The sequence below is a fragment of the Haplochromis burtoni genome, unplaced genomic scaffold (genome assembly GCF_018398535.1).
Source record: "Haplochromis burtoni strain Fernald_Lab_line unplaced genomic scaffold, NCSU_Asbu1 Contig_112, whole genome shotgun sequence".
NCBI classification, from domain to species: Eukaryota; Metazoa; Chordata; class Actinopteri; order Cichliformes; family Cichlidae; genus Haplochromis; species Haplochromis burtoni.
In genome coordinates this window covers 849,367-864,541 of record NW_024582473.1, presented here as the reverse complement: position 1 = coordinate 864,541, position 15,175 = coordinate 849,367, and the positions used below count along the sequence as shown (strand labels likewise).

General features: G+C 41.1%; 1 protein-coding gene across 1 annotated transcript in view; it reads left to right on the top strand.

Moving 5' to 3' along the window:
- Positions 1-325: 325 nt before the first annotated feature.
- Positions 326-15,175, top strand: part of tead1a (TEA domain family member 1a) — a 55,746-nt gene continuing 40,896 nt past the window's right edge. Inside the window, exon 1 of the mRNA XM_005928365.3 lies at positions 326-599. The gene's annotated coding sequence lies outside the window, so the exon portion shown is untranslated. The remainder of the gene's footprint in view (positions 600-15,175) is intronic.

The window sequence follows — 15,175 nt, the reverse complement described above, 5'->3', positions numbered from 1 at the left end:
TTTTATTGATTATAAATCAGATTTAAAAAATATTTCTAGGTTGTGGTTGACTAACTTTTTGAGTCTCTGAATTCCTGCCACAAAGCTCCCATCCAAAGTGTTTTTCTCTTTCTTTTAGCGTCACCTTATCTGATTAGTTGTCAGCCCCGCACAGCAGACTGTGTTTTATCTCGACCCTCCTCCTCCTCTTCCTGAATAGAGTTTGGGCGCTCCACTCTTTTGTTGTTGAACGCAGCCTGTACAGTCCGGCCCCTTCCCCTTCCCCCTCGCTCTCTTTCTCTTTCTTTTTTTTCTCTCTCTCCACCCATCCTCCCATCTCTCACTCACTCTATTTCATCCATCCAGGGTGACGCCAGTCCCTCTCACCCCGCCCCGTTCAACTCAGTCCGCTGCGTTCATTTCATTCCTGCTCCCATTCCGCGCATATTTCGCATCCTTGGAGAGACGCTGCGCATTTTACGCACTCAGCGCGCCCGATCCTTCCTCAAACCAAAACCGAGAGGAGACTCTGGAGTTGGCGGAGGGCTTCCCGCTGCTGTAGCGACTCCGATCCGGTGAAAAGTGTGGGAATTAATCCATAAAGAGGCGTATGAATCGAGGTAAGTTCCCTAGGAGGAGTCCCCCCCTCCCTCCCTTCGCTCTCTTCAGCCTGTAGCCTGAAAGCCCCCGGACGTTTCGCTTGTTTCTAAAATCCTGAAGTGGTCACTGAAGCTCAAATTAAAACAGTTTCGGCGACACTGGAATACAAATCGCCACAAATACACCTATTCTACACGCTGAACAAGTCTAACAAGCTTATTAATACTGCGCCGTGTTGAGCTTCAAAGCGAGGGATGTCGCTTTCACTACAGTTTTATTCCCCTTCCTTCCGACACCAGAAAACAAACCTTGTTTCCTAACACTTCTTTCTGTCGTAAGCTAAAAATCACGTGTTTTCTGTTTTTAAAAACGGGAATGTGTCCACGGGAGATTGAGAGATTGTGGATGAAAAGCTTTTCGCAGCAGCGCTGGGAGGCAGCTTAACAAAGCTGGGAGTGAATGGGGGACTTGTTGCATCGGCGGGGTTTTCTCTTTTCCTACACAGGCAGGCAGGCAGGCAGGCAGGCCCCAGTCACAGAAACAGGCCATAGGCTGATAACATGCACACAGCCAGTGTTTACCCAGTGGACAGAACACATTACACGCTCACTCTCAGCACCATCACACAGCCCGTTTGGGAGATCTGTTAACGCATTTACTTCTTATTCCACCTTTATAGAAAATGACTTGTATGAAGGGCTTTAAAGCTCTTCTTTATATATATATATATATAAGTCTAAATGGAGATCTGTGATGCTGACACTCCTTCCACTCCACGCATCTGTCAGTTTGGAGTAAAAGCTGCCTGCAAAAATTAAAGCTCACATCACAAATCACAAGTCTCCTTGTTCTCCAGCAGCTCCTCACATGAGCCTATGTAGTTGTGTTCTGTACTTCCTTTTTAATATTGATCAAAGGACTGCTCGTGTCCTCTATGGCTGGAGATGTGTGGCAAAGCAGGGCCAAACCACAATGTAATTATTGGAGAAAATTACAGCCTGTAGGATGAAACATAGTAGATGCATTAATTCTGTTACAGTAATCCTTCTGTTAGATGTCGGGAGGGCGATGTTGGATAAAAGGATTATATTTCAGAGAATATTAGTTTGGGCTTCTTTTTGAATAGAGTTGATGCGGCTAAATGAAATTGGGGATATTGGAGATGAATGTTTTGTTAATGTGAAGTTGTGCAACAAGTCCAGTAATTACAATGGAATCAGTGAGAAATGTAACTTGTAGCTGTTTCCATTGTCAGTGTAATTTTCTAATTCTTGTATCTTTTGTTTTTTTTTAAAGATGTCTGGTGCTCTATTTCCCCACGTCACTGAATGTATCGTTTTGTTCATGAAATATATAAAAAAACAAGGAGGGAAAGACTATTCTGCATATCCTGCCTTTTAAAATGGTCCAAATGATGAAGTAACACCTGACATTGTCGATCAAGCGGTGAATTTCATCACTGCCCCAGTTTCAGAACAGCCAGTGCCAAAAAAAGTGTGGGATGCATTTAAGTGTTTTTAAAAATGATCCGGAAAACAAAAGAGTTTTTCTTCAGAGGTATTCCAAATATTTCATTCCACCTTTTTAAAAGTGTGTGAACAATTACTTTGTCCATGCTCTGTTTTGGCAGATGTGCAAAATATAACATTGGAATCATTAATGAAATGTGGATTTCTCCAAGTGGAGCAGGTTACTTTTAAAACCTGTCTTTAAGAGGGCGAATCTGAATGTGGATGCAAATTGCGTTTTCTATTCACGCTCATCCCCCCTTTAAAGTTTCCAACAGTGACAAATCAGGCCGGCCTGAATGTGTAACAGAGTAAGGTGTGTGTGTGTGTGTGTGTGTCATTGTCTTTGCCGTGTCTAGGCCCGCAAGTGTACAAAGCTTTGTCAGTCGCTCTGGGCAAACAGCCTCCACTTTCCTCCCCTCTCCCCCTCACTCACCCGTGCCTCTCCTTCTCCAGTCCGTTGACATCTGTTTTGAGTGCTCCATGCACCTGTAGAGACCAGGGGTGTGTGTGTGTGTGTGTGAGTGAGGGGGAGAGGGAGGGGAGGAGGAGAATAAAGGGAGGTGCAGAATGCAAATTCAGGCGTTTGTTCGGGGCCTAAGCAACGCAGACTGACTGACTAACGACCATTTGGTGTGTGTGTGTGTGTGTGTGTGTGTGTGTGTGTGTGTGTGTGTACATTTGTGGATGTGTGTGTTTGCCTCTTGCTGTCCAGGCCAGGCAGCCCCATTGTTGAAGCAGCAACAGGCGTTGGTGGATGAGGACGCACCATATGGCCTCTGTGTGCTTTAGTCACAACCGCTGTGTATGTGTGCATGTTTGTGTGTGTGTGTGTGTGTGTGTGTGTGTTTTCATCTACTTCACCAATGCTGCTGCAATATGGTGGAGTTTGGAGTGGCGCTGCTCGCTGCCGTCCTCCTTGTTGTTTCATCTGTCGACTCATTTCTAAACAGGAGGACAAAATCCGGCACACAGATTTTTGTGGAACTGGGATTAGGAGGAGTAATCTTCGTGGCAAATGAAATGATGTCTTGTGACGTCCCACTTGTTTCGTTTATAATTTCAAATGTAGTTGTAGTTCTTTTTTTTTTTTGCCAGTGCAAGTTGTCATTTTGGCTGAATCAACAGGTGATACAGTAAATCCTGCAAATGAACGGATGCTGCTGGCTTGCAAGATGTTTGCTCTGCTCTTTTTTCTTTTTTTAAAAAAATTTCTCTTTTAAAAAAAAACAAAACGACACAATCTTCCTTTTAATTCTCACGATAAATTAATTCCTCCAGTGTCACTGCAGTCCAGTTTTTCAGCTTCCTGGTTTTTCATCGAGCAGTTTCTGTTGTTGTTGTAGTGCATTCTGTTCTGATGTCCCAATATTTAGCATGCAGCACGATACGCAAAGATAAACTCTGCCAAGAGGGGAAAAACTGTAAAAGAAAGAAGGGAAGGGGGGGTGGCTGGGTGGGTGGGGGTCCGGGCTTGTATGTAATGAAATTTAGGGAGCTGAGCCGGTTTATTAGAGCAGCAAAGCTGTGTGTGTGTGTGAGTGTGTGTGCTGAGGGAGGGCAAAGGGGTTAGATGGGGAAAGAGAGGGTGGTTTTGGGGGTGAGGTTGTGAGGGTGCAGGCTTTGTTTAGGAGATGGGGGAACAATAGGCATCCTCCTGGGTGGGGTGGGGGAGTAGGGTGGAATAGGGGATGCTGGTGTGCAAGGGAGCCGGATGGGGGGTGGTGGTGGTGGCTGGATTGTGGCTGCAGGAGGCTGGCGGAGCCTGTGCTGGCTTGCCTGACTGCCCGAGCTCCTCGTCTTTCAGTGTGTCTCTCACATCCACACAGATGTGACTGTATCTGAAAATGTGTCTCTTTCATTGTTTGTATCTGCGCCAATAATCACTTAAGTCACACAACAACACTGTTGTTGCACTTTGAAGATGATAAGAATGCTGTTACCGAACGTGTGATTCTGCAACATGTTGTAAGATACGGCAACATGTCTCTATTAGAAGCAAACAAGCAAAAACAAAACAAAATAGCCCATGAAAGCACATTCATACCCACAAGACGTGAAACCAGCTTTACATGGCTTTACTTTTTGCAGTATAATAAGCTAGTGATGCACTCATTGTGACATTCTGATGCTAATAACAGTTTTTTTCTTTTTACTTAATTTAGTTTTTATTATTTGTAATTATCAATTTTTTCTATCTAAACTAATATAGCCCCATTTAAATGAAACAAAAAAACTATTTCACTGTTTTGATTCCTAAACATTTCACATCCCAAACCTGATGTGCCACAACAGCTAAATATTTCCCAGCAATATCAGTAAATGGTATGTCATTAGCTGATATTAGTCAACGATATCGTGTGATACATCGGGACACAGATACGTGATTTTGGGTCCTGTGCATTCTGGTGTATGCTTGAGTGGATCCTGAAAACATGGAGGTCAATTAACACCTTGGGCTCTGTGCTGTTTTCCTTGAGTTTGTAGCCGAGCAGTTTTTTAAGCGATATGAGGCACACTGTCCTTCCAGAGGAGGGAAGAGTCGCCGGGGAGTGTTGTTGCTATGGGGTCCTGTGTTTTCTCTCTAACATTGTTTAGGTGGTCATCAGCAAAACATCAAGATTTGCTGGCATTGCAATTTTCTGCAGTGCAATCACTTCACCTGTCATGGGCATAATTGCTGTGGCTGATCAGTGTACACTGATCATAATCCATGTACATTTTTTTTTTACTGAACATACAAAGGCAGGCATGGATTAACCCTAATCCCTAACTTAAAAAACTCAATGAAGATCTCCACTGAAAAAAGTGACTTGGCTTAATCCTTGTCGCGGGAGCTGAGCCATTGTGTGAATAAACTGCAGAATGGAGCTCGTGTATAAAGACGCTGATGTCTTTGATATTCCCTTTGAGTCACGTGATCTTATTTTATTTGTAAAACTTTTACGTTTTTGTTTTTCTTCTGCAAAAACGGAAATAAATAACTAGATAAAAATAGAATTTTTGCACATTACTTTTAAAGCTACATTTAACCTATACTGAAAATACCATCGAGAACAGTAAGTTCACGTATTTTATTTTGAAAGTAAGAACAGAAATAAATACTGTAAGCAGGATCTCAGCCTTTCGGGGGTTTTGAGCACCAAGCAGAGGAATGGATGAGTCCAACCATCCCACTGTGGGAAGTCTGAATCAACCCTCACATTTCCTGACCTCAGCAGGAAGTGAAAAGGAAGTCTAGATTTCAACTACTACTTATGTATTTTCCCGGCTGGAGGAATTGACACGATAAACACTCCACAGAGTGGGCCAACAGCTCGCTCTGCTCTCTGAAAACTCCCACAGTGGAAAAATGTTTCCCTGCTGTTGTGCTCACGACCTCGGTTTTTGTGTTCAGCAGGCCTGATGGTGATTACTCACTGTTGTTTGTTCTGATAATTTCTTGTCACTCTGTGCATAGTGTGATAAATTATTAAAAAATGATATATAATTACCTAATTGGAAACAAGTAAGTTTTCACAGAGTACGAAGTCTATTTCTCTTTTTCTTTGAACTTATATCCTTTTTATGGTAATTCAGCTAACACTGGTTTGTGTTTTAGATTTGCTATTAGCATTAGTGAACAACAGCAGAAAATAGCACAAAAAAAGAATCCTGTGGCCTTTACATTTTTAAAAGATGAAATTATATTTTCTCCTCTTGCACATTTAAAGCTAAGCAATTTATAATTAAAACCTGGCTTTTAATTTTACTGTCTCAATATTTTTTTTATTTTTAGCCTTGACATGTAGCACCTAGCCAATTAGCCTAGCTAATGCTCGCAACCTCAAGCTAGATAATGCTAACGTTCAAATCATAAATTGAATTTGGAATGATCATCGACTTGAATTCCTTACTTGGAAAGTTGGAGCATCTCCAAGTTAAGAGTCCAAGATGGCGGCATTGAATTAGACTTCAGTAAAGCTATAAAACTTTTAGTTTGTACAGCTACTGTCATGTATTGCTAAATACTCGCTAAATACTCCATGACGCAGGCTTTATCTGACGTGCTGTAGCTGTGTTTTTCTGTGCAAAACAACAAGTTTCACGGTGTATTGTTAGCGAGACCTGAGTGGTGCGAACTCCATTTTTTACTTTTATGACATTTCTGCTGGAACGCGCTAACTCGGGAATAAAGTAATTTCCCAGTTCTGACTTCCAAGGGACACTTAGAAGTCATAGTATGACTACATGTAAATTGAATCTTTTTGTGCAGTTTATGTTATTATGTAAGTTTCAGTATAGCATTAGATAGAAGTGGAAGGAGAGATAGGGAATGACATACAACAAACATCCATAAATAAAGCTACCAGCGCAAGGCTAGCATGGGCTCTGAGCTTGTTACAGTAGCTCAGAAATGTCACAAATGAAGACTTTCAAACCAGTGCTTTGTTCTGCCTTACTTAATGTTGATCGCACAATGTCAGCTCTCCAGGCTGTATTTTGAAGCCTCAACATTAGAGATTTAGCTGCTGCTATGTTCCCATATTTGTATATAGTGAAATTAAGTGTAGCAGCAAGTCATAATAACAGTTGCCTCAAGGCGCATTATACTGTATAGTAAAGACACTTGGAGTATTAGAGGGGAAACGACAATCAGATGATTTCCTGTAAGCAGAACTTGGCAAGAGAAAAGAAACTTCTGGCACACCCAACCTCAGTGAAGGGCAAACACCTGCCATGACTGGTGTGGGGTGGAAAAAGGAAAGCGTAGGGAGACGACACAAAACCAAAACTAGTTTAAAACTCAGTTCGAGCAACAGAGACTATTGAAATGCTAGAATCTCAAATTTTACAAATTATTTTTTAGATCGTTCAAGTTGTCCTTAACTAGTTTTTTTGTTTACAAAGTTAAACTCTGGGAGGGACAGACGACCCTCTGAGAGCACAATAAAATGGCAAAAATCATTCAAATAAAAGTTACCCTAAAAAATGATTGATGATTATACTTACTTCCAGAGATATGAGTTAATGGCACATTATAGTAGATTTTCAGTGAGTAAACAATTGAGCTGATTCAACATAAAGCAGCATTTTTTAAAATTTAATTATTCCGCTGTTGATTTGTCCCCCGGATCACCTTAAAGACCATTTGTTCTGATCCTTTGTGGTCTGTGATAAAGTCCAGCTGGAGTTTCAGCTTAGGAGAGAGGAATCCAAAACAAACAAACAAATGAAACAGTGCTGACAAAGCACTATATTTAAATAAGGGGTGCGCAGCCGCCACAATCTCTGCCTCTTTACCTGCTACTGTCTAAATAAAGCAGTACCCAAGTTTTAATGGACCACAGATGGAAAACACAGTTCAGGGGCTAATTCGTTTTGTACGTGTGTTTTGAGTAGAGCGGAGCTCGTGTTGGCTTTAGAGGATGTAATTGTGGCAACGAGATGGGTAGATGGAGGTCACTGTACTCTTTTTCACATCCATGCAGCCGTACGCTGTTCCTTTACTAGGTGTGGGTTAAGACTCACAGATGCACGCACATGCAGCACACGTGGTGTCTGCCTCGGCACAACGCTCCTGTGTTCACACTTATTAAACGGTGTTGTATTGCTGTAACCTCCCCAGGCCTCCCTTTCCTCTGGTGGAGGATATTGTCTCCTGCGTGTGTGTCTGTGTGACGTGTGACCCCACCCCCCTCATCCTCCAATTTCCCTCCACCCTCCCAAGGAAGAGACTGGATAATGACTCTGTCTGACTCAGCAAAAAAACCAACCTAAAGCTGGTGGATGAGGAATAACGGTAAGGACGGCAAGCAGAGAGGAGAGCTGCTAGCTGAACCTTTTACCGTCATATTTCAGGAGGAAATAAGCACTTCACTGTATCAGTGTGCAATCTGTGACCAATTACTGCGTGTGTGCATAAATGGTAATGCCTCCGTGAGAAGAGATGGTGAAATAATGAGGAGCGCATGCTGTGAATCACAGCCTCTTCACCACTCATAAAGCAACTTTCTCTGTCTTACTCAAGTGCGTATTAGTGCCGAGAAAGAATAAAAGATGCTTTGCAGGTTTCTTTTCACTGATGCAGCTTTATTATTCAGCCTGATGAATATGTCTTTGTTTTTTTTTTTTTACAACATGAAATCGGGTCAGAACTAATCAGAAGAACTGGAGACGTGGAAAAAGGGATTTTTTTTCAGTCTGTCTTCAGCAGAATGAACTTATCAGTAATGGATTAATTGAAATCGTGACCAAATTATATCAAAAAGTCTGAACTCGGACACGTGCATCAATGCCAAGTCAAAAATCACATGTGACGGAGTAGAAAACTGATTAAAGTCTACATTATGGAACCAAGAATAATCGGCTTGGTCTGAATGGAAGGCATTTGTAGGGTCTCATATGGATTATCCATAAAAGTAGGTAGCCACTAGTGAAACCAAACAAAACACCTTTCCAGCTTCAGATCACGTGAGAAACGCTGCTGAATATTGTTAGTATAATGAATTTAATTAGTACGATACTGATTTCTGTTGATTGCTGTTCAGTGCAGGGTATCTAATGCTGCCGTTCTTACAAATATCTTAGATGAAATTTTATATCCTGTCTTCTGCGCCGTGGTCATTTCAGCCGTTTGATATTAGGGTTTCGTTCACTACAACTTTCTTATTTGTGTCTTATGGGAGTGGACGAGCACAAAGGACAAGATCCCCATCAAAGCAGTCATACTGTGATATTGTCATACCAACGCATTCTCACCCTTGGGTGCTACAAAATACAGTTCTGGCAAGTAATGTCATTACACCTCTCTTTTGGTGTCGGTTCCTTGATGCACCAGCTACAGCTGTGTGTGTATGTATTTCTATAGATGTATAAAGGTGCTGCTTTTGTGACCTACAGAGGCTGTACTAAGAGGCTGTGCAGATGGGAGTTTGTCAACCATGAGTTTGTGGTTTGTGTCCTTATCTGACTCTTGTGTTTTTGCACTTTTTTCACCCACTCGCTGATTATTTTTTCAGTTTATTTTTTTCACTTTTTACTTTGACTGACTAACCCTAACCACGGAGTGTTAAAGTAATAGAATGATCCTAGTTTGGGTAGGATAAGCCCCTCCTAAAAGGATGCCTTTGTAGACAAAGGCACACCAGCAGTGTTAATTGTAACCTCTGGAATGAGAGTGGGCTGGTCATACTTTCTAAACTGCAAGAGAGTTGGTGTAAAAAGGGAAAAAAGCAGAGTTTTGTATTCATGTGTATTCAGTTCAAATCCACTCAGTTTAATTATCAAGTTCTTGGATTGGAGTTCCAGTGACGTCCATCAGTGCTGGAAAAAATCCTTTCTCTCTGTAAGTTTTTCAGTTGAATTCAGTTTTATTCATATAGCTCCAAATTACAACTACAGTTGCCCAGTTGCTTAAGGGCTTTGTATTGTAAGGTAAAGACGCTGCAATAATACAGAGAAAACAGAGAATTGTTGGCTGACACAACAATCAGATCACCCCTATGAGCAAGCGCTTTGGTGACAGTGGGAAGGAAAAACTCCCATTCAACAGGAAGAAACCTCCAGCAGAACCAGGCTCAAGTGGGGATGGCCATCTCATGCAACTAGTTGGGAATGAGTGGTGGAAGATGAGACGAAGACATGCTGATTAGTTAGTTGACTGCTGATCACGTTATTTCACTCGATTTGTTAGTGTTTGGCACTAGTGTACAATATATCGCAGTAACATTTAATATTATTTTATGCCATCAGTACATTAAGGTAGGAATGTACCTGCTTAAGTAGGTGCTGCTCAAGCCAGAAGTAGACAAAGGCTTGCATCCTTGAAAGGTTTTATGTGTAGTTTATCCTTTCTGACCCTTAAAGACATCCAGTCTCTAAACCTTCAATGCCCTGGATAATAGATGTGTGAGTTAAGACTTTCTGTTCTGTGTATTTGTGTTTGAATGTCGATTCTTTTTTTAACATTTTAAAGGTTTCAACCCTTGGTTTCAGTTCTTTAACTCTTAACATGGGCTGTTTATCTGCGTGGAAACAATGCCTCCTATTCATTGCCTGCTTTCGTTCCTTGGATGTCCATATGTCTGCATGTTCGCAGCAGATATCTGCTTGTAGAGATTAGGATGACCTTCACTCTAATGTGTGAAAAGCAAAGTAAATCTGGTTGATTAGAAGTATAAAATGCACAATGTTCTGTGCTCATTGCATGAATGGCATGTGCTCAGTGTTAAGGAAAGAAGGGGGAACCAAAAAACTCACAGTGAACTATTCCCAGTACATTTGAGATGCCATATATTAACGGTTGTAACACAGTCACAGTCTGTTATTCTGGAAGGTTCTGGACCAAACCTTTGAATATGTGACTGTCTTCCCTCTCTTCTATAGTTATGGTTTTATGCTTGTCTCTCTGTGTTTTGTCCTTTTTTAAAAAAAAAAAAAAAAATCTTTGTTTTTTTCTCTTCTCTTGCCTCTTGCCCCCACCCTCCCCCACCCCAGCCAGTTGTGGCAGATGGCCGACCCTCCCTGATCCTGGTTCTACCCGAACTTCCTGTTAAAATGTAGTTTTTCCTTCCCACTCTGTCACCCAGTGCTTGCTCCTAGGGGACTGAGTCTGTAAATTAAAGTTCAAGCTTTGAAAGTAGTGCAGCACACACAATGTAGATGGGTTTTTTTTTCACAGTAAACACTTAAATTTTGAGATAATTTTTAATTGTAGTATTCTTTTTTAATAATTAGAAAAAGAAGACTTATAGCACTGTGGTGCAATGTTCCTATTTGTTAACTTTTATTTATAAGAAATCTCCAAATGACTTACATTTTTCATATACTTGATTCTGAGACAAACAAAAACAAACAATCAAGCAGACCCCCCCCCAAACATTCTTTGGACTCATTTACATATTTAACTATTTGTAGCAGTGCTTTACATAGTATTTATGTTTATTTTTACAGAGCGTGGGGTATGCTTTAAATGGACCTAAGCACATACATGACCACAAACAGTTACAAAACTTTGTGTAAATCCTCTTTGACACACAAACAGTTTTAGAAGAATCATTTCCAAATATTTTCCTCACGTGTAACAGTAGTAGCCACTGCGACCTGACCTGACGTTACTGAACTGGAGTTATTTTTATTTGTTGACCAGAAGTGCTTGGCATGTGGGACAACCTCTCCATTAGCCTGTTGTTTGGGATATGTGCGTTCACCAAAATGCTAATGCACCCTCAACTATGGTCACTTCTGATCACATGGTAGCAGCCAATATATAACCGTTAGCGTCCACTAATAAAAGGGTGTATCAATGGTAACATCCATCCTTTATATACAGTCTATGAAGCCTACTTTAGCAGGCAATGCTCTGGATTTTTACACAAGGACAATAATTCCCCATCACACAGATTAGAGGACAGGCAGGTAAAGGAATGCCTAAAGTCTGAACAGATTGTGAAATATTCATTGGCATTTGCACATCTGTTGGATGAGTGCTAGGAAAGTTCAGTACTGCAGCCCCCGTTATTTGTAACATCCATGTTGTAGCAAATCCCACCTCAGATGTTGCAAAGTCCTTATATTCAAAGGTTTAATTTACTAGAGTAGTAGATATGTGCATGCATTAGTAAGAGAAAATAGAACTACATTTTTCTCTTTTTCAGAATTGTTCCTATAGTGATGACCAGGGTGGAAGTCAGGGACGGACGGCACATCAGCTCGGCCCAGAATCACACATTTAAATACATTCTGACTGCTTGAATAACATGAGGTGTACTTGAATGATTTTTACCTTGGGACCTCTGTAGTGGAGGCTATTAACATAGGAAGATGAATGAAGCACCCCCGAGTCTGCTTAGATATTGAATGCTTTAGTCACAGTTGCATACTTGTAAAGAATGAATATTGTGCCATATGGTCCTTGAAGTAAAATAGCAATATTAAAATAAGCAGACTACAAGAAATGTCACCCGTGATGGTGAATAATTCTCTTTGGGCCATATGGGCTACAACATTAAAACATGGCTAAACATTATAAAGTGGAACAATGTTTGCTTTGAGGATTATGGGAAAATCCTCTTTTTATAAAAACCGGTGTGTGTGTGTGTGTGTGTGTGTGTGTGTGTGTGTGTGTGTGTGTGTGTGTGTGTGTGTGTGTGCAAATGTTGGAAGCAGTTGAAACAGATGCCGTTGAGTGGTCCAACAGAAGAATGAGTGAAAGGAACTGCCTAGGCTGGGATAAAACATTCAACTTGTATAGCAACACGACCTCCTGCTGATGCACACATACAAGCACAATTACACACACAAACAGGTTTCTTCTGATAATGCAGACAATCGCACGCCAGTAAAAGCTTCCATCTTCATTATAACCTCCATAAACGTTGCATATTTGCAAACACACGCATGTAGCAGGCCTGTGGAAGAGCTGTGAGAATCAAGTGAAAGTGGAAGAAAGGCGACACACGGGGAAAACACGAGAGTCCGAGGCAGCTGCAGGATTGTGGCTGTATGCCCCGTGTGTGTTCTCCTGAGGGCTGGCACTGACACTATGAAGCCTGCTGTCCTGGCTCGAGTGGCCCGGGCCTGCCTGGTGACAGAGAGACACGCAGGGAGGGGGGGGTGCCCGGGGTGCAGAAGAGTCGCCCAGTAGTCAGAGTTGATTGTTGTGTGACTAATGTCTCTCTCCAGCGTCCATCTGCTACTGGGCCCCTTTCATGGCTCACATGAGCCTAACTGTAGTTCTTATTCTTTAACCTCTCCTCTTCATCAAAACCTTCGTCCACACAAACATCAATGTTAATATCAAACTACTGGATTCCCTGAGATACAGTGGCTGTATTTAGGAAGATTAAGAATCTCAAATGGGTTATTTATTTTGACAAATATAACAAAGTTTTTACTGTTACAAAGATTTTTTTCCCTTTCTGCAATTTCTGAACAAGTTTATATTTTAGTCCGAGATAATGGATGCACAGTGATGAAACCAGAAGTTCTTCACGGAGCTTTACACCAAGTTCGAGGTCAGTTTGCAGCCGAGAACCAAACCCAGAGAACCTTTCATGTAGAGATTAAATTATCCTCTAAATACAAATACTTAGAATTTTACTTTTAAAAGACTTAAAGTTGGGGTGTGCCATTGTTACTTACACACTGTGCCGTCTTACATGGAACTTACAAATCTCACAGGCCTTATTCACCACTGCATGGTCTATGTTTGGCTTTTAATGGCTGGCTTTGTCCTTCTGTAGACTCACATTTCTTATATTCTTATTTAGAGGCTATTCTTGGTCTACTTACTGACCTACAGCACATTCTTCTCCTTCTTACCCATAAAGCCCACACCGAACTTTGAAAATAGACTTTCTGATTTGCAGATCTCTCTGGTGCAAAATCATGTAAATCTCATAGACCTGGTCTCGATAAATAAATATAAAGTTATTTTTACTGACTTTGACACAGTTGCTTCATTCTGCAGATGATATGAACAGTGCTGCATCTGTTGGGCATGTTGGCAGTATAATGTTAGCTTTGTTGTTCTACCTGGCGGCTATTACGTATTCGTGTTTAATACCACGTAATCCCTACACACCGGGATATACTTTGCATAATTTTCTCATGTATTCCACCACAGTAGATGATGCAATCTCATGATGTGGTTGAAGTGCACACTAGTGTTTTTTTTTTCCCAGCATCAACCAAAGTAAAACATGCATCCATCTAGGACATCATATCATCACCCAGGTTTACCAAAAAGAGGAAACTTCACAAACAGAGGATTCATCACAAAGTGCAAACGTGTCTCCTGAACTGGAAGGCCAGATTAGATTCAGTGAAACCAAGATGGCAGGAGGACACAAGTCTAGAAAAGGCTTGGAGTGACTCATGATCTGAAGCATTTGTTTATGATTGTGGTTTGTTAAACTACAGTTGAGCCCCGTGTACAAAAACGGCTTGCGAGGACTCGCGAAGATGGAAAAATTTGGAGAATCTCATATCGTTTCAGCCTTTATGCCATTTTAACCAGTTAACAGCTGGTGGATGAAGCTCCAGTTTATGCAAACGTGATCTTGTCAGTTTGGTTTTTTTTGCCTTATGCAAAAATTCCTCTCATTAGAACATTTGCATGGTTTCTTTATGCTGATGAGTGTACCGTAATGGAGTAATTCGTGTGAGATCGGAACCACAGTCTGTCTTCCTGTAATGCTGACGAGTACAAGCTTTTAGCAATAATTTAAGTACATTTTTACTTGAATGGGTATTTACACTATGAACCCCAAGAATGAGGTTCACAGACCTCATGTGCAGAGAAGTGAAATATAGCAAGTATTTATTCAGGCTGAGCTTGGTATTTAAAGCCTGTTGCACAGTGATAAAAGTGGTAGTGTTGAGTGTTTAGATGCAATAGAGGTTATAAATGTAGCTGTGAGAATTAAAACGCCTTTGAATTTAAGCGTAGGTGGTCTATTGTCATCACTTCAGCATAGGGTCTTTAAAGAGGTCAAATGTTTTCTGAAGAGCTCTCCAGAAAAATGCAGAAATATTTTCAGATGAAGAAGAAATTCCACATTTCTGTAACACGTCTTAAACCTACTGGTTTGAGAGCTTCATCTCCAGTCTTTTTTTTCCTGGGTGAATCTTTGAATGCAGGAATGCTTTTATGCTGAAATATTATTTAAACTTTCCTTTTTAACCAAGGTTATGGGGAACAAAGAGCTCAGTGACTACATTTTATTAGGGTGTCAGAATGGGGCGAAACAGTTTGAATACGCTGCTTAGAGATTGTAATGATATTTGATTACTGACAGCTCTGAAGCACCTTTATTTTATTTTATTTTTGATCTCCTGTCCTAAGCAATGGGTCGGTCTTCTGATTATTTATTTTTGTAAAGAAGATATTTCAGTTTGACCATTGGAAGTTAATCCTCTGCTAACAGTTCACCTGTGGAGTCCTTCAGGTCTCTGTTCATGCCGCAAATCTCAGAAAGTTCAGTTTTCTATGTGTGTGACTAAAGGCAGACACGTGAACACCCCATAGCTCACGGTCGGTTCACTAGTGGACGTACACTCAACAAAAATATAAACGCAACACCTTTGTTACTGCTCCCATTCCC